This window comes from Periplaneta americana, chromosome 14 (assembly GCF_040183065.1).
Source record: "Periplaneta americana isolate PAMFEO1 chromosome 14, P.americana_PAMFEO1_priV1, whole genome shotgun sequence".
In the NCBI taxonomy this organism is placed as follows: domain Eukaryota; kingdom Metazoa; phylum Arthropoda; class Insecta; order Blattodea; family Blattidae; genus Periplaneta; species Periplaneta americana.
This window is the reverse complement of record NC_091130.1, coordinates 143,448,210-143,473,556: the sequence shown is the minus strand read 5'-3', so window position 1 is coordinate 143,473,556 and position 25,347 is coordinate 143,448,210. Positions and strand designations below refer to the sequence as shown.

The following is a 25,347-nucleotide window of genomic DNA, read 5'->3' as shown; positions in this document are numbered from 1 at the left end:
TATAAACAAAATCCCGAGTGTCTTATATGCGGAAATGTCTTGTCAAATCCGTCGATGGTCCCGATTAAACTAAAAATACATTTAGAACTGCCGTTTTCAACGTCATACTTGTGTGAATCAGCATTTTCTAACATAAAAATACTGTTGTGTTGGGCTGTCAATCATAAGGCCACGTATAGAGAAACTCTGTGCAATCCACAAAGCGCAGACTTCACATTAATTCAAATATGTAAGTTTTCAAAAACAATAATGAAAATATTTTATCGGACATCCAGCATAGATAGGTTGGGATTTTTTATACATACCTTTGCTTTTTTCTAACGCCACTCAAGTTACTGCTTTTTTTTTTTTTAAAGAATTTTCGATTGCGTGTTAACATCGACCTATCTACAACACCGGATGTCCGACACTACATAGAAGTTGTTATCAGTGCTTTTTTTTCCTGGCAGAACGATTCTGTCCGACGCCGGGGTGGTATCCGGTGTGGCTTAGTGGATAAAGCATCAGCACGTAGAGCTGAAAACCCGAGTTCAAATTCCGGCGCCGGAGAGAATTTTTCTCCGTTCCATTACTCTTTCATCGTATGATGACGCAGAATATTTGCATGGAAATATCATATGTACTTCAGTACATTAAAATAATATATATGATATGCGTAAATCACTTCGTGATTTAAGACGGCGCTTATTCCGTCGGATCCCGGCCAACTGGTCATTCATAACGAGTGCACCTCAGCACATGTGTGGACTTCGGTCCTACGTTCATAGACATCTATGATGTAGTGCAGAGGGCGGCCACTAAAGGGAACCCAAGAGTTGGAGCTTAATCTGAGACGATTCTGTCCGACGCCGGGATGGTATCCGGTGTGGCTTAGTGGATAAAGCATCAGCACGTAGAGCTGAAAACTCGAGTTCAAATCCCGGCGCCGGAGGGAATTTTTCTCCGTTCCATTACTCTTTCATCGTATTCTACGTAGAGTTTCACCACCTTTTTCTCTAGAAGAAAAACACTGGTTATTATTATTATTATTATTATTATTATTATTATTATTATTATTATTATTATTATTACAGTTAAGTGTGTTGCGATATCGTGGACGTTCAGTAAAGCGTGTCGTCAGCCAAAAAAAGGTTGGGAACTACTGCAGTAACGTTAATTCATGTCATAATTGTTACGTATGTAATGTACAGTAATTTGAAACACTTGAAATTATGAGAAAGTGTTAGTAATTTTTGTAAAACACTTTTTTTTAACTGAAGTAGGATGCAGAGTCCAAAAAACATAGGCTAATATGTTTGTTGCAGCTCGTGATTAAAATTGTACTTACGTGACGGATTAAATGACACTTCTTGTCTGCAGAAACCTGTGGAAAAGGAAAAAAAAAAACATATTTAGCAACATAATTTTTCATAATTAAGTTTTCATTTTTAATAAAGGCTTGATTTCAAATGTACTGGCTATTCTCCCTTTTGGTGTGTTAAGAATTTCTATCATTCTGAAATGTTCCTAGCTGGTGACTGGATTTGAAACTATGAACGTCGATTTCAAAGGCAAGCACGGTGACATTTCATTACCTGACGACCCTGATAACATGTAACTAACGGTAGAGATAAATAAAGATGTCTAGGAGAAAGACAAGGTCAAAGAATCTGAAATCCTTTCAGTTTCAAGTTGGTAGAACTGACAGACATTTGTGTCCCGAGCTATTGTGTGGTGACTTCCGCATCCTGTGATGATGTAAAACTGAGTGGGCAAGTGTGACCTCATGCATAACAACGCGACAGTCGTGTGTAACAATGTGGGCAGATAATGGGCGCAAATCTGGTGGACGGATGCAGCCGAGTTTCTTTAAAAACTGGGTTAATTTTCCTTCTATGTGACGAGCGTGCCATTCAATGTGATTGAGTGTACACACCAGAGCTTCACTTCGCTTTTCAAACAGCAACCAAGTCACGCTCGCTCCAAATCAGGGAAGTGCTTTCCAGCAGTCTCCCGTCAATCTTCTTAGAGTCACTTTACAATGCAGTTTTATAGCGTGCCATATTTCTATTTGCCCACTGTTTAAACTACAAAAGAATCCATTGTGTAGCTGTAAAAACCGATAAAGAGATTTCCATTTAAATATTTGGTTTAATGATCGGAAACACCATCCCACAATTAACCTTTAATATTTTTTAAAAGTTTTGGAATCCATGACATCATTCCTAAAATAGTCACTTCAACCATTAAAGAGTCTGTAGCAGAGTGCTGCATTGGAGTTAAATCGCTCGCTTGAACTCTGTCGAGTATCGCACCCTCGAGTGAGATACGATCGGTCGTGATGCGTTCGTAATAAATAGAAGCACAATACAAGGTAATCTTACCGACATGTCTTATCTTGTATGGAAGGCGACAGATAAGATACACATATGTTTTGCTCACACGGTAAAAATAAGGCTTTATTTTCTGCGTTTATGACAAACGTTTAATGGAACAGTCAATGGAACGTACCAAAACAGGAACATGAAGTTATAAACAAAATAGTATGAAAAACTTCGATATACAGTTATTATTGCTAATTAATAATTATTCAATATTTGATTTACCACATATATAATATGATAGGTCCATACATAGTGTTCCGCCTATATACTGCGACAATGTAGAAACGTTTTACAAAATATTGTTGATATAGCAGTAGATTAATAACAATATTAGTACGGAGATAACGTCACAGAAATTATAATAAAATGAATAATCATGCTGCACAACTGTTACAGACGCAAAGATTGATACACTAATTATTATTAGAGATTATTATTATTATTATTATTATTATTATTATTATTATTACTAGAAAACTTGATACAGTTCTTGCATTATCGTGATTGTGTTCTCCGTTTATAATAATTACATTTACATCCAATAACATCTATCAGATGTGGCAAAAACAAAATCACTCCTGTGTGGGAAAAAAAAAATACCTACAACATTTATATTACATTTTAAAGCAAGTTTTGTAGTTGTATTATGGAGAGGTTAGTTAAACACTGCAAAGTTTTGAAATGATAAACATCTATGATGTTACTACACAGTTCATCACTGTAACAAGAACGAATGTCTAACGCTCGGCTTATACCGTTCGAGGATTTATCGCTCGTGACAATTTTACCCATCATGCATGTGCGCTACCTATCGGATTATGCTATGAACTACATGGCGCTCGAGCGAAACCTCTGGTCTGTAGCAATCCGCAAAACCTTTTACATAAAATATTATAGTTACCCTTTTTCTTAGTTTGCGTATGTGAAATATATAGGCCTATAAGATAAATTTATTACATTGTACCAATAAAATTCATACATAAAAATCTAAATAATTTTGAATTGTATTCTCATAGTTATGAAAAAAGGTATGAATTATTTGAGATTGTTTGAATCAAAATGCAACACTGCTACAGTATTTAATCATAGTAGTAATTTAGGTCCAAGAATCTTGTCAATTCTAATAGTTCTAGTATTAAATTTAAAAAGTTAAGTATGGATTTTATAAAAATTGAGAAATTGTAAATTTAAATTTATATATTCTTATTGTGTAGTATACTAAATAAAAATAAACAAACAAACAAACAAACAAAACAAATAAACAAATAAATAAATAAGTAAATAAATAAGCAAATAAATAAGTAAATAAATAAATAAATAAATAAATAAGTAAATAAATAAGCAAATAAATAAGTAAATAAATAAATAAACGAACAAAGAAAGAAAAAATAAATAAATAAATAAATAAATAAAGGGACGAACGAACAAACAAACCAACAAACAAACAAACAAATAAATACATAAATAAATAAACAAACAAATAAATAGATAAATAAATAAGTAAATAACTAAGTATATAATAAGCAGGGAAAGGATTTATATGTAAATACATATTTACTTATAAAGCTAATATAATTTATATTTTGCATTATCTTTATGTTTCACAATGTGTAGGGTTGAAAAATCCTACTTTTATTTTCCATATTTTTCCATATTTTAGAGTTTAGTACATATTTTCGTTAATTTCCATATATTTTCCATATTTCATATAAAACAGTCCATATTATATTAGGTTTAACAATAAAACAAAACAAAATTCCATTAACTTTTAAAAATACATTTCAACAATAGAGATTTAAACACATGTTCAGTAATCCCTTTAACATCAGAGTTATTTGAAAATTAGCAGTCCTATCAACAATGGGAAAGTAAGTTACAAAACTGTATTAATTTAATTTAAAATTTTTAACAGACTTCAGTTGTGCAGCTCAACAGTTAAATGCCAGTCAGAGTACACATAGGTTCAGTTTTGTAAATCATACTATAAAGACGGTAAATATGCCAAAAGTACGTCATTCAGTCAATTTAAAATCAAAACTAACAAGTTACATTTCAGAATTTAAAGAAGATGGTTTATCAACTGACAATAAAATATTATTTTGTAATTTGTGTCAGTGTGCAGTATCATCTACGCAAAAGTTCCTGGTGCAACAACACATTACAACTAGTAAACATCAGGCCAACAAACAACTAAATTCCAAGCAGAGACAATTGTTTTTAACACAACCAACAACATCGAATGTAAGATCTGAGTTTAACATCGACCTGTGCCGTTCTCTCATCTCTGCTGATATTCCTCTCTACAAACTAAAGAATAAGGTCTTCAGGGAATTCCTTGAAAAATATACTCAACATACAATCCCGGATGAGTCAACACTTAGGAAGACGTATGCTCCATCCATCTACGATGAGACAATACAGAAGATAAGAGATGAAATTAAAGATAGTTCAATTTGGGTTTCCATTGATGAGACTCCCGACAAAGAAGGTAGACTTGTTGGTAATGTAGTTATCGGTTTGTTAAGTGAACAATATTCTGAACGAATTCTTTTACATTGTGATGTTCTAGAAAAGTGCAATAACAAAACTATAGTTAAACTGTTCAACGAAGCTATGGGTATCCTGTGGCCAAAGGGTATTATGTACGATAATGTGTTATTCTTTATTAGCGATGCTGCCCCTTATATGGTCAAAGCTGGACAAGCATTATCTGTTGTATATCCTAAATTGACTCATTTTACTTGTGTGGCGCATGCATTTCATCGTGTGGCAGAAGTGGTCAGAGACAATTTCCCTAAAGTAGATTTGTTGATTTCATCAGTGAAAAAAGTATTTCTCAAAGCTCCCAGTAGAGTTAACGTGTTGAAAGAAATGTACCCTGAAATTCCATTGCCACCAAAGCCAATTTTAACTAGATGGGGTACATGGCTAGAAGCAGTTGAATATTATGCCGAACATATAGACTCTATTAACAATGTTCTCCTTGCATTGGACTCTGAAGATGCAGTCTCAATTGATACTGCGAAAACAGTTACCTGTGACATAAGTGTGAAGAATGACTTAGCTCACATTCAGCATACATTTTCATGCATCATAAAAACGCTCAAAAGTCTCCAAAATAGGCACCTTTCACTATCTGAAAGTTTTGAAATTATAAATAGTACTGTGGAACAACTGAATCGTGGTAGAGGTAAAGTTGCAGATGCAGTAAGAGCTAAGGTGGACACTGTACTTTCAAAAAACCCTGGATATGAAGAACTACAAAAGGTTGTTGCTGTGATGAGTGGTGAATCAACAGTGAAGATTAACTTGGACTTATCCCCAGCAGACATTGTGAAATTGAATTATGTACCAGTTACTTCTTGTGACGTCGAACGCTCTTTTAGTCAGTATAAATCTATCCTCAGAGACAATAGAAGAAGATTCACTTTTCAGCACTTGAAAGAAATGTTTGTAACCTATTGTTATGGTAACAGACAATAAAAATTGTGTTTTGTTGAAACTACATTGGAAGATAAGGTACGTCCATTATATTTTTTGTTTAGTTTGATTAAAATGTACCAATATTTAACGTACATAGTCATTTTTTTTATAATTTTAAGTCCATATTTAATTCCATATTTTGGTAAAAATCCATATTTAATTCCATATTTTGGTAAAAATAACTACATATATATTTACATATTTCATATATTTTTAGTCCATATAAATCCGTTCCCTGATAATAAGTAAATAAATAAATAAGTAAATAAATAAGCAAGTAAATAAGTAAATAAATAAATCAATAACGAAACGAACGAACAAACAAACAAACAAATAAATAAACAAATAAATAAATAAATAAGTAAATAAATAAGTAAATAAATAAATAAATAAATAAATAAATAAATAAATAAATAAATAAATAAATAAATAAATAAATAAATAAATCCTCGTGAATAATCCTGTATAATTTGTCTGAATTCCAAAATTCTTGTTTTCCGTCCACGTAAACGTTACTTATTGTAATCACTTGCTATTGCTGTTTATGTTATATTATTCTGTGTTTTTGGTAACCCAGAATGCCTGGGCAGAGGAGTTTTTCAAAATAAATCATACAGAGTGTTCAAAAAGTGATGGTAAAAATTTAGGGATGAGAAGTAAAAAGGAAAAGAAGCATTTTTAAACATTCTGTATATCACTTCACAGAGAATAGTACATACAGGGTGAATAAAAATACTAGGACAAACTTAGTGTGCTAATTCCTTACACCAAAACAAGAAAAAATATTCGTAGGACTATAGGGATATGTCAGGAAATGCCTGGTTTCCTTAGTGAGGAGGAAGACATATTTCCACATCATAACACAGCGCTCAAGAACGGTAGGTTAGGACAAGAGTGGTAATCCAAAATCAGATATTGAAAAAGTTATTTATTTAGCCTGCAATATGAGTTTAAAAAATAAAATGAACAACTTTGTTACTTTTTACGACATTATTTTGCGGGTGGTAAATAAACCCCACGACAACATATTAGGCCTACTGAAGGTGAGTTTTCTATAGTAAGCGACACTGAAACGTCCAACTTTTTCCAAGTTCTACCGTGCGGGAATATGTGACAAGTTAGGTTAGTTTAGGATTTCTGTACGCCTTGTAAATACGAATCTGTGACAGGTTAGGTTAGTTTTGGCTTCTTTTAGTAGGTTATTTTACGACGCTTTATCTTAGGTTATTTAGCGTCTGAATGAGATGAAGGTGATAATGCCGGTTAAATGAGTCCGGGGTCCTGGACCGAATGCTACCCAAAATTTGCTCATATTAGGTTGAGGGAAAACCCCGGAAAATCTCAACCAGGTAACTTTCCCCAACATACATATTTCCTGCACCATGCACAGCAAATGAAAGAAGGTTGTCCACAGTCACACACATTTTCCCCCACTTCTGCTGCGAAACAGATATCCTTCACATTCACAAACACTTCTCGTTCATTTATTAATTTTAATGCATAACTTACCAGCATATTTCAACATGGTTTTGAATATAGGAACTGACAACAGAAAGTGAATAATAATAATAATAATAATAATAATAATAATAATAATAATAATAATAATAATAATAATAATACTTACTTTCTTACTTACTTACTGGCTTTTAAGGAACCCGGAGGTTCATTGCCGCCCTCACATAAGCCCGCCATTGGTCCCTATCCTGAGCAAGATTAATCCAGTCTCTATCATCATATCCCACCTCCCTCAAATCCATTTTAATATTATCTTCCCATCTACGTTATCTTCCCATCTACGTCTCGGCCTCCCCAAAGGTCTTTTCCCCTCTGGCCTCCCAACTAACACTCTATATGCATTTCTGGATTCGCCCATACATGCTACATGCCCTGCCCATCTCAAACGTCTGTATTTAATGTTCCTAATTATGTCAGGTGAAGGATACAATGCGTGCAGCTCTGCGTTGTGTAACTTTCTCCATTCTCCTGTAACGTCATCCCTTTTAGCCCCAAATATTTTCCTAAGAACCTTATTCTCAAAAACCCTCAATCTCTGTTCCTCTCTCAAAGTGAGAGTCCAAGTTTCACAACCATACACACCCGGTAATATAACTGTTTTATAAATTCTAACTTTCAGGTTTTTTGACAGCAGACTACATGACAAAAGCTTCTCAACTGAATAATAACACGCATTTCCCATATTTATTCTGCGTTTAATTTCCTCCCGAGAGTCATTTATATTTGTTACTGTTGCACCAAGATATTTGAATTTTTCCACCTCTTCGAAGTATAAATCTCCAACTTTTATAGTTCCATTTCGTACAATATTCTGATCAAGAGACAATCATATACTTAGTCTTTTCGGGATTTACTTCCAACCCTATCTCTTTACTTGCTTCAAGTAGAATTTCCGCGTTTTGCCTAATCGTTTGTGGATTTTCTCCTAACATACTCACGCCATCTGCATAGACAAGAAGCTGATGTAATAATAATAATAATAATAATAATAATAATAATAATAATAATAGTAATTATGATGATGATAATAATAATAATAATAGTAATAATAACAATATCAAGCTTTAAAAAATGAGAAGGCATTAGGATTCGAACTCAGGTTGCCTGGATAACAACTCAGCATCCAACCATATAAGCTACGCTGTTACACAGTCCAACGCTTCCCTATTAGGAAACTAACGGAAATATGTCATAAACAATAGTCGACCTGGTTGGCAAGTTGGTATAGCGCTGGCCTTCTATGCCCAAGGTTGCGGGTTCGATCCCGGGCCAGGTCGATGGCATTTAAGTGTGCTTAAATGCGACAGACTCGTGTCAGTAGATTTACTGGCATGTAAAAGAACTCCTGCGGGACAAAATTCCGGCACACCGGCGACGCTGATATAAACTCTGCTGTTGCGAGCGTCGTTAAATAAAGCATTACATAACATTCACAAACAATAGCCAATATTTACAAAACGAGGGGTAATTGGCCACCCATACCAGGTATGACTTTAAACAGTACGTCTTGTACTTTCATCTCACACAATCTTATTTAATTCGGTGATATACAGAGCGTGTCCTCTCCTTGTGAGTGAAGAATAGGTGTAGTTAAGGTTTCAGAAATGGAAGCACCCCAAAGAAACCTGTCCAGCACTGCGGACTGTGCTGAATTTGAACTTTAATTCTCTTGTAAAAAAAATCCATCAGCAATAATTATCCGGATTGACGCAGTGGTGAGTTAGGTTCCACGGCACCCTCGTGTATGGGTTCTCTCTTCTCCCACGTAATTTGCAAGGCTGAAGTCGAGTAACTTCGTTATGACCATGACTCCGAAAATGGCGAAATTGGGTTAAAATCTGCCCCGAGCTTCAAATGCTGATGGAGGTACAGTCCACGCTGTGCGCGGTGTGTTTTATGCCATGCGGATTAAACAGACGCGACGACGGCTGTCATTTCGTAGCTATTCGTTTAATTGCGGGGTAGAAGCCAGGCGTCAGTAGCTGTCCATAGAGAGCGAGTGTTAATCCATACAAGGATGTATCAATCTACCCTATGAATGGCACCAGCTCTTCCGTTCGTTCTGAATTGTCAGTCAAGTTACAGCGAGCTCAGAATATGTGCGTCAGATACGTGTGCAACATCCGACGATACGATCACATATCACCGTCCTTCGCAAGTCTCTCGTGGCTCCGACTTAAAGAACGTAGAACTTTACACTCTTTGTCTTTACTCTTTCGAATTCTGCACACTTCAACACCAAATTACCTTTCGTCTCGTTTCTCTTATCTATACTCTAACCACGACGTAAATACCAGATCACTTATCTGTGGCACGCTAAGTATACCTCTTCATAGAACATCTTGTTATTCATCATCTTTTACAATATCCACCTCGCGTCAATGGAATTCCTTGTCACAAAGTATTAGGGGCTGCAAGACAATAAACACCTTTAAGAACAGCTTAAAAGATAACCTTATTAGCATTTCACTCCAATCATACTGATTTAAACTATCACTGACTACGTTGTTACTTTTTTCTTTAGACATCATCCTGATTGTGCTGTATTTTAATTGTCTCGTAATAATCTCTTTCTATTATCTAATATTATTTGAAATATATTAAAATTCTATGTATTTTAGTTTAATTCTGCTACACAGTTTATTTCAGTGTTTAATTAATAGTTCATAGTATTTTATTGTTTAATTTGTAAATAACTTTTGTATACATGTAACTCTCATCTAAATCAAATTGTTGAATTCTTTGTAAGTTCATGCATATGTATATACACTTTTTGCTGGTTGAGTGGAAGAGAAGGCCTTACGGCCTTAACTCTGCCAGCTAAAATAAATTATTATTATTATTATTATTATTATTATTATTATTATTATAAAACAAAACAAATTTTGTTGTGAACTTCACCTATATAATACGTAAACGAGAATTTGTATGAAAATGCGTATTTCTTTTATCAATATGTCATATTTAAGAATTAGGTACTCATAGCTTTGCGTTTCGAACAAAAAAATTATCGAATAAGACCAATTTTATTTTGCATATAATGCACATTATTTCAATAGTTTCAGTGAAAAATGAAAAATGCATTTTTTAATTTTCAAGTACACTGACGTTCAAAGATATGTGAACTTTGAGGATGCCGAGACATATATGGGAGGATAATAAAGCATTCTCTCTGTTTAATAATAGTTATTTATGGTACTTGTGAGGTAAGTGCATCTTTATTGCACGAGTGGAAAGATTTAAGCACGAGGCGTCAGCCGAGTGCTTAAATTACACGAGTGCAATAAAGATCACGCTCACAAGTACCATACGTAATTTTATCCATGACCATAACGAAAAATTCTGTTTTATAAAAGAAAATATGTTGAAAATAAGTCCTCATGTAATCACATACCGTGGCATGGATTTTAGAATCAATACGTTACTAGGTAGGTCATGATGTAGGAGGCCATGATTAGTAAAGAATGGTATCTAAGGCGTTGGATAAATAACAAATTATAATTAATTATATAATTTTAATGTATATTTTTTCACTTTAAACGTGTATTTTCGTCTTTTTGAAGTTTCAGGGATTATTTAGAAGTGTTCACGGAACTAATGTGACTAAAATAATTTCACATTTTACTTCTGTAAACTTAAGAGGAATATTAAAACTTAATTAATCATCGTGTCTGTTTGGCTCAGTTGGCTAACGCGTGTTGTTTTAAAAGTTTTAAAATCCTATAAACCCAACTTCGTAGGTTCAAGTCTCCTTGCATCCCAAAAGGTAAATTATTACAAAATTTTAAAAAGATGCATATTAGATATGGATGTAATGTACAAATTACGACGTAGCAGATAGAGAAAAGAGAAGGAGATTGAGTGTATGTATATTTAAGAAATGATAATAAAGAAGTAAAGGTAGTGACATCTAGTAACTAATATATTAACTTCTTGAGTAATAGTTCAATGGAAAGAAATGAGTAGGGTCTACGTGTGTACCCGGGTAGGCCTACTAGGAAAATACTAATGAACTGTGAGATAAAGTTCAAACTGTGAGGTAAAGTCTTTATCTCACTAGTGAAATAAAGTAATGTTGAATAATAGCCTACTTTACACACGCAAAAGTATTTAGTAAAGGCATGTTTTTCGTTATGGTCATGGATAAAATATATTAAGTAAAGTCTTAAGTTAAAACATTTGCCCAAAGGCTTTTTATATCAGAGATCTAGATCAGTACGATGAAAACAATGTTGAAAACATTTCTCCAGGATTTCTGTTTAGTGTGCTATAGTTACGAATCTTATCTACAACCTCATTATGATCTTCCCATGTGTAAACGCCTGATATTTTCAGTCGCCATAGCAACAATCTTTCACACATAGCTGAGTTCCATATCTGGCAATTTAGTTCAGCTGATTATAAAACATAAATGAAAGAGAAAAATGTCTAGGCCTACACTGAATTAAAAGACGGTCTAGGCCAGGCATGTCAATTGATGCCCACAGGAACAAGCGCGCGCTTTAGAGCCCAGGAGAGTCTGAGCGCTTTACAGCGGAAAGGAAAGAGACAGACGAAAGAGGTGGTATATGCCGCTTAGTCGAGCTATATTCAGAGATGGCCTACACTGATTCAATAGATAAAGGGAAGAAAACTTATTAAAACTGTATCCATGTTAATTTTTAGATTTACCTGAGAAGTATAAGTGCATTATAAGAATGTAAGTTTTAATTTTAATGCTCATTTTTCACAAGTTTGATTTTTTTTTATTCAAAAGAAATATTTTCTCAACTTTTCGTATAGAAAAGTGAAATTTTCAGGTATAGGCCTATTTATTTAGTAGCCTTACAGAATGTTTTCGTAAATCTAATATACCGTATATACGTATTACTGAAGGTAGTGTATTGAAAATTTTGAAAATATTCGCATGGAAATTGTTTGTAAGGAAATGAATTGACAAAGCAACTACTGTTACATCATAAGCAAAAGATACGTGCCCGTGTGTTGTAAAAATGTCAGCTCTATAGCTTCAGCAGATTTCGTGAAAATAATTTAATATTCTGATGATAGGAAGTTGCTCACAAATATCACCTTAAAAGCATAATGCGATAAGAGTTTTGTTATGTAATATTAGTTACACTTAAAAACAGATACAGTACCTAGGTAACTTTGCTTTGTACTGTAATATTGTTTTGATTAGTTTATTGATTACTTTTGTAAGGCTAAAGATACCATCAATATAAATTCCAACTTATCATGTCATACTCAATCTCTTTCTTTGGAATATCACTTTCTTTATGAATGATGTGTTTCATCCACTTAATACAGTATAATATTATACTACTCTTGAATTTAAGAGAATATTCCTTCTTAACTCTCTATTATGTTATTAAGATTTAAAACACAAGTGCAATATTAAGAAATCAGTGTTAGTACTTTTGTTTTACAGACAATATAGATAATATTAGACAGAAAGAAGCCATATAAAAATAACGAAGTTTGTGCACCACTGTTTTCTTAATCCAACAGGTTGCTTATTCATATACACAACCCTTCCTCTTTCCATACTTAGCTCTTGCTGCCCGCGCACGACGTCAAGGTCAGAAAAATGCGCTTGCTTTGACATCACTGCTCTAGACCCACATTTAATTACTCGTACAATCGTTTTACAATCAGTACACCATGTTAAATGTTTCATTCTGCCTTTTGAGCTGGCTTTTATAATTTACTTTGCTATACACTTCGATCGTTCATGGAACTACAGGCTGCGTCAGAAAGAACAGATGTATTTCACATGGCAAGAAAATTGTAAAGATTCATCAAATCAAAAATTTATTGTTATCAACATATTCACCAATACATGCAGTTTATTTATGGAAAACAACATTATCCATATGATGTCCTTGGCTTTCAATACAGGCATCGAGGCGTTTTCTGATGTTCGCCATCACTTTCACAGTCATAGCTGGTGCAATTGCCACGATTTCTTCACGAATCGCTGTCTTCAGTTCGTCCAGTGTATGTGATCGATGTTTACAAACTTACGCCTTCAAATGGTCCCAAAGAAAGAAGTCGCAGGGCGCGAGATCTTACCGTAGCCTCGGACAATCTCAGTGCAATAGAATTTCGTCCAGGTGATTTATTCTTTAATGTTGAACCTGTGATACGAAATGAAGCCACCCACCGCAAAATTGTATTCCGAGTTGGAATCCTAGCGTGACATCCGATGTCGAAATGAGTCCTGAGTGGCGATCACAGACTCTTCATTTTTCAAAAATGTCTCTACGATGAAAGCACGTTGTACACCAGACCAACACCATATTCTCAACTGAAACTGCATTCTATGGCTGACCCAACAGTCGTGGTCCCCCTCACTATATCTCTCTCCTCGTTGCGTATCGATAGTTTGAAATCCATCCTTTCTTTCTGACGCACTCTTTATATAATAAGATATTTTGTCTACAGCGTTTTTCTTTATATTTTTATATGTCACTTTCAATTGATTTCTAACTTCATCTGTTCATCTGTAGTTTACGACCGACCTCAGCAAAGGTATTTCTGCTGCTTCTAGATTCAATTTTACGTAGCAGGAGGTTTCATGACTGTAACACATTTACTCTTAGAGCATATGACCAGAGGATCGAGCCTGGTGTCTGAATCATGACCTCATGGCACAGGCAGGCTCTGTTGTCGCCATGTCTTGGGATCGATAGACCGGGCAGGGCAGGGAGATCGACGACCGCTCTATGCTGACATTGTCTTCAACAATCAGATCCTGATTATAATGGTCCAATTGACGCCGCTGCTGCTATTGTAAGCTGCTTATCTTCACTGCTTTCTGGGCGAGCTTCACAGTTGATTAGCGACGGAAATACGTGTTCACGTGATCAAGGTGCAGAATATCTTGGTTAGAATTTGTCACCCGTGTTCATTTTAACAGGAAAAGATTGTCGTGGCCTGAAATTCCTTTTCAATAGAGTACTATGGATGAAATTTGAATTTCATAAGTGATTTCATCCCAAGATGATTTTTTTTATGTCAGGAAAAAAAACAGCGGTATTCAAGAAACCTATTAAGGTTGTATATTATACAAAACAAAGAGATAAGACAGCCAGCCTGATAGAAAGACAAACACAGATAGACTGAGACAGAGACACATAAATAGATGCACATAGAAAGACAGATAGACACAAATAAACCGATAAAAGTAGACAGACAGACATAGGTATAAGTAAATCAAGCTTTCTGGTATAACTCCCTGTGAAGCTGATTTGAATAATTTGGAAGGAAAAATTGTTCCGGGGCCGGGCATCGAACCCGGGACCTTTGATTAAACGTACCAACGCTCTACCAACTGAGCCACCCAGGAACTCTACCAGACGCCGATACAGGGAGTTATACCTGAAAGCTTGATTTGTATAATACCACGTCACTGTTCGTTAACAGAAAACCACAATTTAAGTCACACAGAGTTAGTGTGCACTCAATGTTGGTTGTTTGACGCTTGTCAATATTATAGATTAATTAATTTGTCCTACAGAATAATATCTGTAATATTGACAATTAATATTTGAGGCGCCGGGGATCGAACCCGGGTCCTTGGTTCTACGTACCAAGCGCTCTGACCACTGAGCTACGCCGAATTCAATCCACAGCACCGGATCGAATCTTCCTCCTTCAATGTTTCCCTTTGTGGACTGACTCCAAGTTAGGCATATATGTTGAGGTATATGTCCAATGTCAACTGCCATTATACTAGGAGCGCACTCAGCTGAGTGACTTGTTTGGCCGGGATTCCGCAATTAAGTGCAGAGTAAGCTGTACAGACATATGAATCCTATAGATTCAACATCCCCTATATCCACTTTCACAAATTGAAGAATTTTGACAGTAATTGGTTCCAAATAGAGAGAATTTTCAACCTAACAGTGACTTTTAACGAACCCTTTTCTTTAAATCTAGTTACTTTTCGAATTAAAACTATATAAATAATTAGAATTCATTCTTAGCAAGTAATATGTGGGCATAACTAAATTATGAACAAAATGGTCTTTAGGGGGTTTTGAATCTAGAGGATTCATATGCACTGCAGCTATGAGAATATTATGGATTAATTAATTTGTCCTCAAATATTAACTGACGCTTGTCAGCCCACTTTGAGGTCTCTGGATATAGAGGGAAAAATTGGATCGGTGTCTGGTAGAGTTCCCGGGTAGCTCAGTTGGTAGAGCGTCGGTACGTTTAACCAAAGGTCCCGGGTTCGATGCCCGGCCCCGGAACAAATTTTCCTTCGAAATTATTCATAGATAAAAGTAGTCTTAGACGTGATGAAGGATGGGTGGAGCGGAGAAAAATTCTCTCCAGCACCGGGACTCGAACCCGGGTTTTCAGCTCTACGTGCTGACGCTTTATCCACTAAGCCACACCGGATTCCAGTTCCGACGCCGGATTGAATCCTCTCAGTTTAAATTCCACCTCTTAGTTTTCCATTTAGTGGCCAACACTCATGCACTGTTTCACAGATGTGTGACAGTGGCACAATGTTCAATGCAATACGTACTGAGGTGCACTCACTACGAGTGACTAAGTGGCCTGGATCCGACAGAACGAGCGCCACCCATCTTCATCATATGGTAACGCAGAATTCTTGCACGGAAATATCATATGTACTTCGGTACATCATAATAATATGATATGCTTAAATAATCACTTAGTGATCAAGACGGCGCAGACAACTTGTGATTCATTTAAAGGGTCTTCATAACAATCACATTCATTATAAGTGTCTACATTTTATCATAACTCTGGATTACAGTACTATATCACTGAAGACAGGGGTTTTCCTTCCACTCATTTCCGAAGTGTTTACTTAATAATTCTGAACATCCGTAAATTTCTCTGGGTTTACTTTGATCTCTATCGTAATTAGCAGGGAAAGGATTTATATGTAAATACATATTTACTTATAAAGCTAATATAATTTATATTTTGCATTATCTTTATGTTTCACAATGTGTAGGGTTGAAAAATCCTACTTTTATTTTCCATATTTTTCCATATTTTAGAGTTTAGTACATATTTTCGTTAATTTCCATATATTTTCCATATTTCATATAAAACAGTCCATATTATATTAGGTTTAACAATAAAACAAAACAAAATTCCATTAACTTTTAAAAATACATTTCAACAATAGAGATTTAAACACATGTTCAGTAATCCCTTTAACATCAGAGTTATTTGAAAATTAGCAGTCCTATCAACAATGGGAAAGTAAGTTACAAAACTGTATTAATTTAATTTAAAATTTTTAACAGACTTCAGTTGTGCAGCTCAACAGTTAAATGCCAGTCAGAGTACACATAGGTTCAGTTTTGTAAATCATACTATAAAGACGGTAAATATGCCAAAAGTACGTCATTCAGTCAATTTAAAATCAAAACTAACAAGTTACATTTCAGAATTTAAAGAAGATGGTTTATCAACTGACAATAAAATATTATTTTGTAATTTGTGTCAGTGTGCAGTATCATCTACACAAAAGTTCCTGGTGCAACAACACATTACAACTAGTAAACATCAGGCCAACAAACAACTAAATTCCAAGCAGAGACAATTGTTTTTAACACAACCAACAACATCGAATGTAAGATCTGAGTTTAACATCGACCTGTGCCGTTCTCTCATCTCTGCTGATATTCCTCTCTACAAACTAAAGAATAAGGTCTTCAGGGAATTCCTTGAAAAATATACTCAACATACAATCCCGGATGAGTCAACACTTAGGAAGACGTATGCTCCATCCATCTACGATGAGACAATACAGAAGATAAGAGATGAAATTAAAGATAGTTCAATTTGGGTTTCCATTGATGAGACTCCCGACAAAGAAGGTAGACTTGTTGGTAATGTAGTTATCGGTTTGTTAAGTGAACAATATTCTGAACGAATTCTTTTACATTGTGATGTTCTAGAAAAGTGCAATAACAAAACTATAGTTAAACTGTTCAACGAAGCTATGGGTATCCTGTGGCCAAAGGGTATTATGTACGATAATGTGTTATTCTTTATTAGCGATGCTGCCCCTTATATGGTCAAAGCTGGACAAGCATTATCTGTTGTATATCCTAAATTGACTCATTTTACTTGTGTGGCGCATGCATTTCATCGTGTGGCAGAAGTGGTCAGAGACAATTTCCCTAAAGTAGATTTGTTGATTTCATCAGTGAAAAAAGTATTTCTCAAAGCTCCCAGTAGAGTTAACGTGTTGAAAGAAATGTACCCTGAAATTCCATTGCCACCAAAGCCAATTTTAACTAGATGGGGTACATGGCTAGAAGCAGTTGAATATTATGCCGAACATATAGACTCTATTAACAATGTTCTCCTTGCATTGGACTCTGAAGATGCAGTCTCAATTGATACTGCGAAAACAGTTACCTGTGACATAAGTGTGAAGAATGACTTAGCTCACATTCAGCATACATTTTCATGCATCATAAAAACGCTCAAAAGTCTCCAAAATAGGCACCTTTCACTATCTGAAAGTTTTGAAATTATAAATAGTACTGTGGAACAACTGAATCGTGGTAGAGGTAAAGTTGCAGATGCAGTAAGAGCTAAGGTGGACACTGTACTTTCAAAAAACCCTGGATATGAAGAACTACAAAAGGTTGTTGCTGTGATGAGTGGTGAATCAACAGTAAAGATTAACTTGGACTTATCCCCAGCAGACATTGTGAAATTGAATTATGTACCAGTTACTTCTTGTGACGTCGAACGCTCTTTTAGTCAGTATAAATCTATCCTCAGAGACAATAGAAGAAGATTCACTTTTCAGCACTTGAAAGAAATGCTTGTAACCTATTGTTATGGTAACAGACAATAAAAATTGTGTTTTGTTGAAACTACATTGGAAGATAAGGTACGTCCATTATATTTTTTGTTTAGTTTGATTAAAATGTACCAATATTTAACGTACATAGTCATTTTTTTATAATTTTAAGTCCATATTTAATTCCATATTTTGGTAAAAATCCATATTTAATTCCATATTTTGGTAAAAATAACTACATATATATTTACATATTTCATATATTTTTAGTCCATATAAATCCGTTCCCTGGTAATTAGTGAAGGATTCATTACCAGTCGTTTTTCTTTAGGACGTTTCCATTGGTCAGGATTAAATTTACGTTTTCTAGTCAGTTAAGGTGTACTCTTCAACGTATTGCTCTCCATATTCAACTGGGACATGCGAATCACAGAAATCTGCAGAAAAGTATATTCTATTATCCATGTGCTAAAAAGGATAAATGTTCATCTTCCCTCTTGCTTAAAAAAGTCCCTTGTGCAGACGCTTGTATTTCCCTATTTTGACTATGCTGACATTTTACTGACTGACCTCTCCAGCGACAACAAAACGAAACTTCAACGTGCTCATAATTTGTGTGTACGTTTTGTAAGCAATGTTCGTAAATATGAACATATCACCCCATCCCTGGAAGCAACAGGTTGGCTTAAACTAGATAAGAAAAGAAATTTACATTCACTTCTCTTTCTCTTCGAAATCTTGAACTCTTCTATTCCTTCGTACCTGTCGTCTCGCTTCGCTTACCTTTCTTCCCACCATAATCTGAACACACGCTCTCGTCATGAAACAATACCATCCCATCGCAACTCCGCATACTCATCCTCTTTCACAATAGCCCTGCCAAGACTCTGGAATTCGCTACCTGCTAGCATCAGGGACTGTCGAAATAAAATTGAATTCAAACGCAAACTTACTAGGCACTTGGTCAGTAATTGATTTCCTGTAAATAGTTTCCTTAATCTATCACAAAATATTTCAATATCCGATAATTTCATCACTATACAATTTTGTTATTCTAGGTTTAATTTGTTATTCAGTAAGTACAAAATATTCTTTGTTTTTCTATCATAAACTATCTAGCTTCCATTAGTCAGGTAATCTTTTCGTACTTTGATTTTTATTGTAATTGTAATAATTGTAAATTTAATATTGTAATTTTATTTGTAATTGTAACTGTAAATCTAATACTAATTGTAAATTTATTCTTCATATTATAGTTGGAATCTCCTGGTAGAGGGGCAGAGAAGGCCTGACGGCTTTATCTCTACCAGGTTAAATAAATAAATACTAAAAAAATAATACTGAACTCAAGCTTCCGCAAAATTGTTATATTTTAATACAATTTAGATATATATAACGGAACATAATCATTAAAACACCCAAACTTGTCAGAATATTAATATTAACTAGTTGCCATGACAGTTTTAAGTCTATCCAGCAATCTGAAAGGCTGAAATGGTCATGTCCATATTTGAAACAAACTATGCATGGAGGTGTCCGATTATGAAAGTAACAAAATATTTTAACGTTCACAAAAGCATTTAAACATGACTTTCTGAAATAAAAGGACCATAGATTTGAAAAGAGCGCGAAAAATACTATGGGGATCAATTCTTAACTAAATTTAGATAAAAATGACGTATGTTCGTCTTTGATACTTAGTTTCTCAGTTTATCTGGCTAAAAAGTGAACCTTGTTGGATTTGAATTGCTGTAGTATGAGCACGTAACACAGGCGCTTTGACATCCCTGATGTAGCTAGTCATTCAGTGTCGGTTCTTCCGTAAAAGTGTGAAACAGTTGTCATTCACACCACCCACCCCAAAGGCCTCCATCACATCCCAACTGGTTCACTCAATTAGTATTACACGACTGTCACTCTCAGTATGTGTGCAGTATAACCAGTTACCACAGAGTGGGGCAACAGCGATGACGAGTATGAGGAGAAAAAAAAAGATTTAATGAAATCGGTGCTGTGTTAACACGCTCAGATCTGACATTCATGTAAACGAGAGAAGGCTATCATCTCGTAGGTCAGCATTAATAAGCCTTTGCCACGTCTGTGGCTACAGTTCTAGCACGCTGGTATTCCATCCAATCGACCCGAGTTCGATCCTCGGCCAGATGTGTGTAGTGCCGCCATTTTGAATGTTCGTTTTACGTTATTAATATTTCATATAATTTCTTTTCCTTATGAAATTTCAAAGTAAAAGTGGCGGTGGCGGCAGCCACAGCAGCAGCGGCAGCAGCAGTAGTAGTGGTAGTGGTAGTGGTAGCAGTAGTAGTAATAGCAGTAACAGTAGTAGTAGTAGTAGCAACAGTAGTAGCAGCAGCAGTAGTAGTGGTAGTGGTAGCAGTAGCAGCAGTAGTAGTAATAGTAGCAGTAACAGTAGTAGTAGTAGTAGTAGTAGTGGTAGTAGCAACAGTAGTAGCAGTAGCAGTAGTAGTAGCAGTAGTAGTATTAATAGTAGCAGCAGCAGTAGTAGTATTAGTAGTAGTAGCAGCAGAAGTAGTAGTAGCAGTAGTAGTAGTAGCAGTAGTAGTAATAGTAATAGCAGTAACAGTAGTAGTAGTAGTAGTAGCAGTAGCAGTAGTAGTAGCAACAGCAGCAGTAGTAGTAGTAGTAGCAGCAATAGTAGTAGTAGTAGAAAAATAGGAGTAGTAGGAGTAGCAAAATAGCAGTAGTAGTAGTAGCAGGAGTAGTAGCAGCTGCAGTAGTAGTAGTAGTAATAGTAGTAACAGTAACAGTAGTAGTAGTAGCAAAATTAGTAGCAGTAGCAGTAGTAGTAGCAACAGCAGTAGTAGTAGTAGCAACAGTAGTAGCAACAGCAGTAGTAGTAGTAGCAACAGTAGTAGCAACAGCAGTAGTAGTAGTAGCAATAGTAGTAGCATTAGTAGTAGTAGCAGTAGTAGCAGTAGCAACAATAGTAGTAGTAATAGGAGCAACAGCAGTAGTAGTAGTAGTAGCAACAGTAGCAGTAGTAGTAGTAGCAACAGCAGTAGTAGTAGTAGTAGTAGTAGTAGCAACAGTAGTAGCAGTAGTAGTAGTAGCAACATCAGTAGTAGTAGTAGTAGTAGCAACAGTAGTAGTAGCAGTAGTAGCAACAGCAGTAGTAGTAGTAGCATTAGTAGTAGTAGCAACAGTAGTAGCAGTAGTAGCAACAGTAGTAGCAGTAGCAGTAGTAGTAGCAACAGTAGCAGTAGTAGTAGTAGTAGTAGTAGTAGTAGCAACAGCAGTAGTAGTAGTAGTAGCAACAGTAGTAGCAGTAGTAGTAGTAGTAGCAACAGCAGTAGTAGTAGTAGTAGTAGCAGTAGCAGCAACAGCAGCAGTAGTAGTAGTAGTAGCAAAAGTAGTAGCAGTAGTAGTAGCAACAGCAGTAGTAGTAGCATTAGTAGTAGTAGTAGCAACAGTAGCAGCAGTAGTAGTAGCAACAGCAGTAGTAGTAGCAGTAGCAGTAGTAGCATTAGTAGTAGTAGTATTAGTAGTAGTAGTAGTAGTAGTAACAGTAGCAGTAGTAGTAGCAACAACAGTAGTAGTAGTAGCAACAGTAGTAGCAGTAGTAGTAGCAACAGCTGTAGTAGTAGTAGTAGCAGCAACAGTAGTAGTAGTAGCAACAGTAGTAGCAGTAGCAGTAGTAGTAGCAACAGCAGTAGTAGTAGTAGTAGCAGCAACAGTAGTAGTAGTAGCAACAGTAGTAGCAGTAGCAGTAGTAGTAGCAACAGCTGTAGTAGTAGTAGTAGCAGAAACAGTAGTAGTAGTAGCAACAGTAGTAGCAGTAGCAGTAGTAGTAGCAACAGCTGTAGTAGTAGTAGTAGCAGCAACAGTAGTAGTAGTAGCAACAGTAGTAGCAGTAGCAGTAGTAGTAGCAACAGCAGTAGTAGTAGTATTAGTAGTAGTAGTAGCAGTAGTAGCCACAGCAGTAGTAGCAGTACCAGTAGTAGTAGCAAAATGGCAGGAGCAGTAGTAGTAGCAGTAGTAGTATTAGTAGTAGCAGCAGTAGTAGTAGTATTAATAGTAGTAGTAACAGTAGCAGTAGTATCAGTAGTAGTAGTAGTAGTAGTAGTAGTAGTAGCAGTAGTAGTAGTAACAATTTTATTTTAAAATGTATAGCAACGCCAATTAAATAAATTACATAAAATCTGTTAAAACATTACCCTCCAAATGAACAAGGAAATACATCAGATTTAGCGGCAAAACCGCTGAATTAGCAACAATGGTTGCAACGCCATTGTCAACCGGTACACGTCATAATAGTTCAATTTGGTAGCTTATGAATGAGCATGAACATGTTGTGTAGTATCCGCGCCCCAGCTGTAAAACTCCGGCGGGAATGCAGGTCACGTGATTACTCGGTAGGAAGCATTGTAAATGGAATTATGACTAATATAGGGTATTAAAAACACACACTCCCCTATCTTACAACAGCAATGACTAATTAATGACTAATGAGTCAACGATGTACAGGTACGTAACTAGCATCAGCAATAGCTCAGTGGTGATTCAGTTCCGCTGATTTCTCTTCGTAACAGTTGGACGTGTGAGGTGAGAGGACGGTCATTTCCTTGTATCCGTTTTCAAGAGATAAAAAAGAAACGACGAGATAAGCAAATTGCCACTTCGTCCACGACACTTATATTTCATAGAAGTCCACGCCTGTGGAGTAACGGTTAGCGCGTCTGGCCGCGAAATTAGGTGGCCCGGGTTCGAATCCCGGTCAAGTTACCTGGTTGAGGTTTTTCCGGGGTTTTCCCTCAACCCAATGTGAGCAAATGCTAGGTAACTATTGGTGCTGGACCCCGGACTCATTTCACCGGCTAAAAACCTTGAGATGTTGATAACCTACTTAAAAAAATATTTCATTGACCGTTTAACCAGCGAATAGGGATTATAAAGAATGGACACTGAGCGAATTTTCCTGTGTTTTGTTTCTCTGTGCGCCAGCGGCTAGTTCCACTTTCAAGCGCTAGAGGTAGTGTAAACGAGCATACGCTAAGATAATAATTCAGAATAGAGTTAAGGCACAGGATCCAAACAACGCCTACCTTATTGCATAATCCAGTAACGCTTTGCTTCAAATAAATTCAAGTTAACAGCTTTTCCTTATTTCTCAGTGACAAACTAGTTGTAATAATAATATTTTATATTTCAGATATCATAAATTATATTATAAAATAATACAATGCATTATAAAATTAAGTATCGAATTCGTTTAATATTTGTATATAATATAATATAGGTATATGGTTTTACTTCTCGTAAGAGTTTTGTTTTTCCATTTTCAGCGCTATCAAATCATTACATATTTTAATTGTTGTAGGGGTCAACGTCTCAACTCTCATTATAAAGGAACTCTAGAGTCTAGACATTACAGTTAATGAAGGATTTGTTATTTTATGGATCCGATTTATTTTATTTGAGTACATAATGTACCTAGATGTATTAATTATATGTGTTATATTTCCGCTGTGTCGACTGCTAGCTGGTGTGATGTCAGCGCCAACTCTAGGGAGAAAGCAGAATCTCACGCTCTAGCTGGCTTGAAGGTCATTGAAATCGGTCCGGCTACATCAAAGGTACCGACGCGAAGTGTCCATTCTTTATAATCCCTATTCGCTGGTTTAACAGCCCTTATCTAGTTCTTGCCTGGAGAGTCCATTCATTCATAGTTCTCTGCCCAAGGGCAGGTCTTTCACTGCAAACCCAGCACTTCCTATCTTTCCTGTTTTCTGCCTTCCTCCTTGTCTCCTCATATGATCCACATCGTCTATCATCTGATATTGTTAGTTAGTTAGTGGGATTTAAAAAGGGCATGTCAGCTACTCTGGTTATTTGCACCCTTGTCATCTGATAGCTTCTTCTATCCCGAACTCTTCTCCCCAGTGTTGCCAACTGGACGAAAATTCCGTCTGAACTGACGGAATTTCAACGTAGCGGACGGGAAAAAAAATGGCTTTGACGGGTGACGGATTTTCTGGCGGAAATTATGATTTACATCGTCTTTTGACATTTTTAGCTGCTGTCGTTTTTAATTGTTTAATTTTTTAGAGATTTTAGTTTTTATTTGAACAGCTCTGCCTGTTCCTTACTATGTTTAAGAATTCCCTGTTTCAGATTTCCTCCTAATCAAGTTAGATGTTGAAGAATTATTATTTTAACCAGGATTAGTAAGTATATATATATTATTGGGTCTTATTTTTTTTTTAATTTTGACGGATTCTGACGGGGACACAATTTATGTGTTGGCAACACTGCTCCCGTTCATCATTCAGTAGGCAGTTTCTTCTCAACCAGTGGCCCAGCCAATTCATTTTTCTCTTCTGATCAGTTTCAGTATCATTCTTTCTTCACCCACTCTTTCCAACACGACTTCATTTCTTATTCTGTCTGTCCATTTCACACGCTTCATTCTTACCCACATTCACATTTATTTTCAAATGCTTCTTTCTAGACGTTTCTCTTCACTTCGTCGTAATGTCCATGTTTCTGCCCCATATAATGCGCCAAACTCCACAGACAGAACTTCACTAGTCTCTTCCTTAGTTCTTTTTCCAGAGGTCCGCAGAAGATGCTCCTTTTTCTTATTAAAAACTGGTACAATTCGAGCCAATCCATTCTCTGCAAGTTTTAGGTATGTCCTTTTCTATCAATAGGCATAATCCCATACTTAAAACATTATTATTGTATTAACAAACAAATGCGACATAATGAATTGAAACAAAAATAAGGTTAATATTGAATGTTTAATATTTTATACTACAATTTTTTAGAATTAGCCTACAACACAAAGGTCTATAGAATAATGTTTAAATTAGTAAATAATATTTAAGGTTACATCTGCACCATGTTTATATTTATTACGCAGTTAACATTATCCATTACACAAATCGAGGAAATGTTACCACAGTCTACTATATACAGTCGCGAAGCTCAATATGTAGTAAAAATGCAAACATGGGTAGTTGCCCACCACTAGGATCGCTACTATCGCCTGATCATCGCAGATCTCTCTCCTAGTAGACGACAAAATATGTTACACTTTCCTTGTCGTGTTCTTTTGGAAAAATTAACACCTTCCTTACATTATTGAAATATTAAATGCAAAAAGTTAATTTATTATTTTAATGAAGTTTA

The 25,347-nt window shown here is 35.6% G+C and overlaps 1 protein-coding gene across 4 annotated transcripts in view; it reads right to left on the bottom strand.

Moving 5' to 3' along the window:
- LOC138713787 (uncharacterized) overlaps positions 1–25,347 on the bottom strand; it is a 246,950-nt gene that overhangs the window by 31,360 nt on the left and 190,243 nt on the right. For 3 of the 4 annotated variants that reach the window (XR_011335989.1, XM_069846204.1, XM_069846205.1), the window contains exon 5: positions 1,328–1,363. The exons of the other annotated variant lie outside the window; for it this stretch is intronic. The gene's annotated coding sequence lies outside the window, so the exon portion shown is untranslated. The remainder of the gene's footprint in view (positions 1–1,327; positions 1,364–25,347) is intronic. 4 annotated transcript variants of the gene reach the window in all.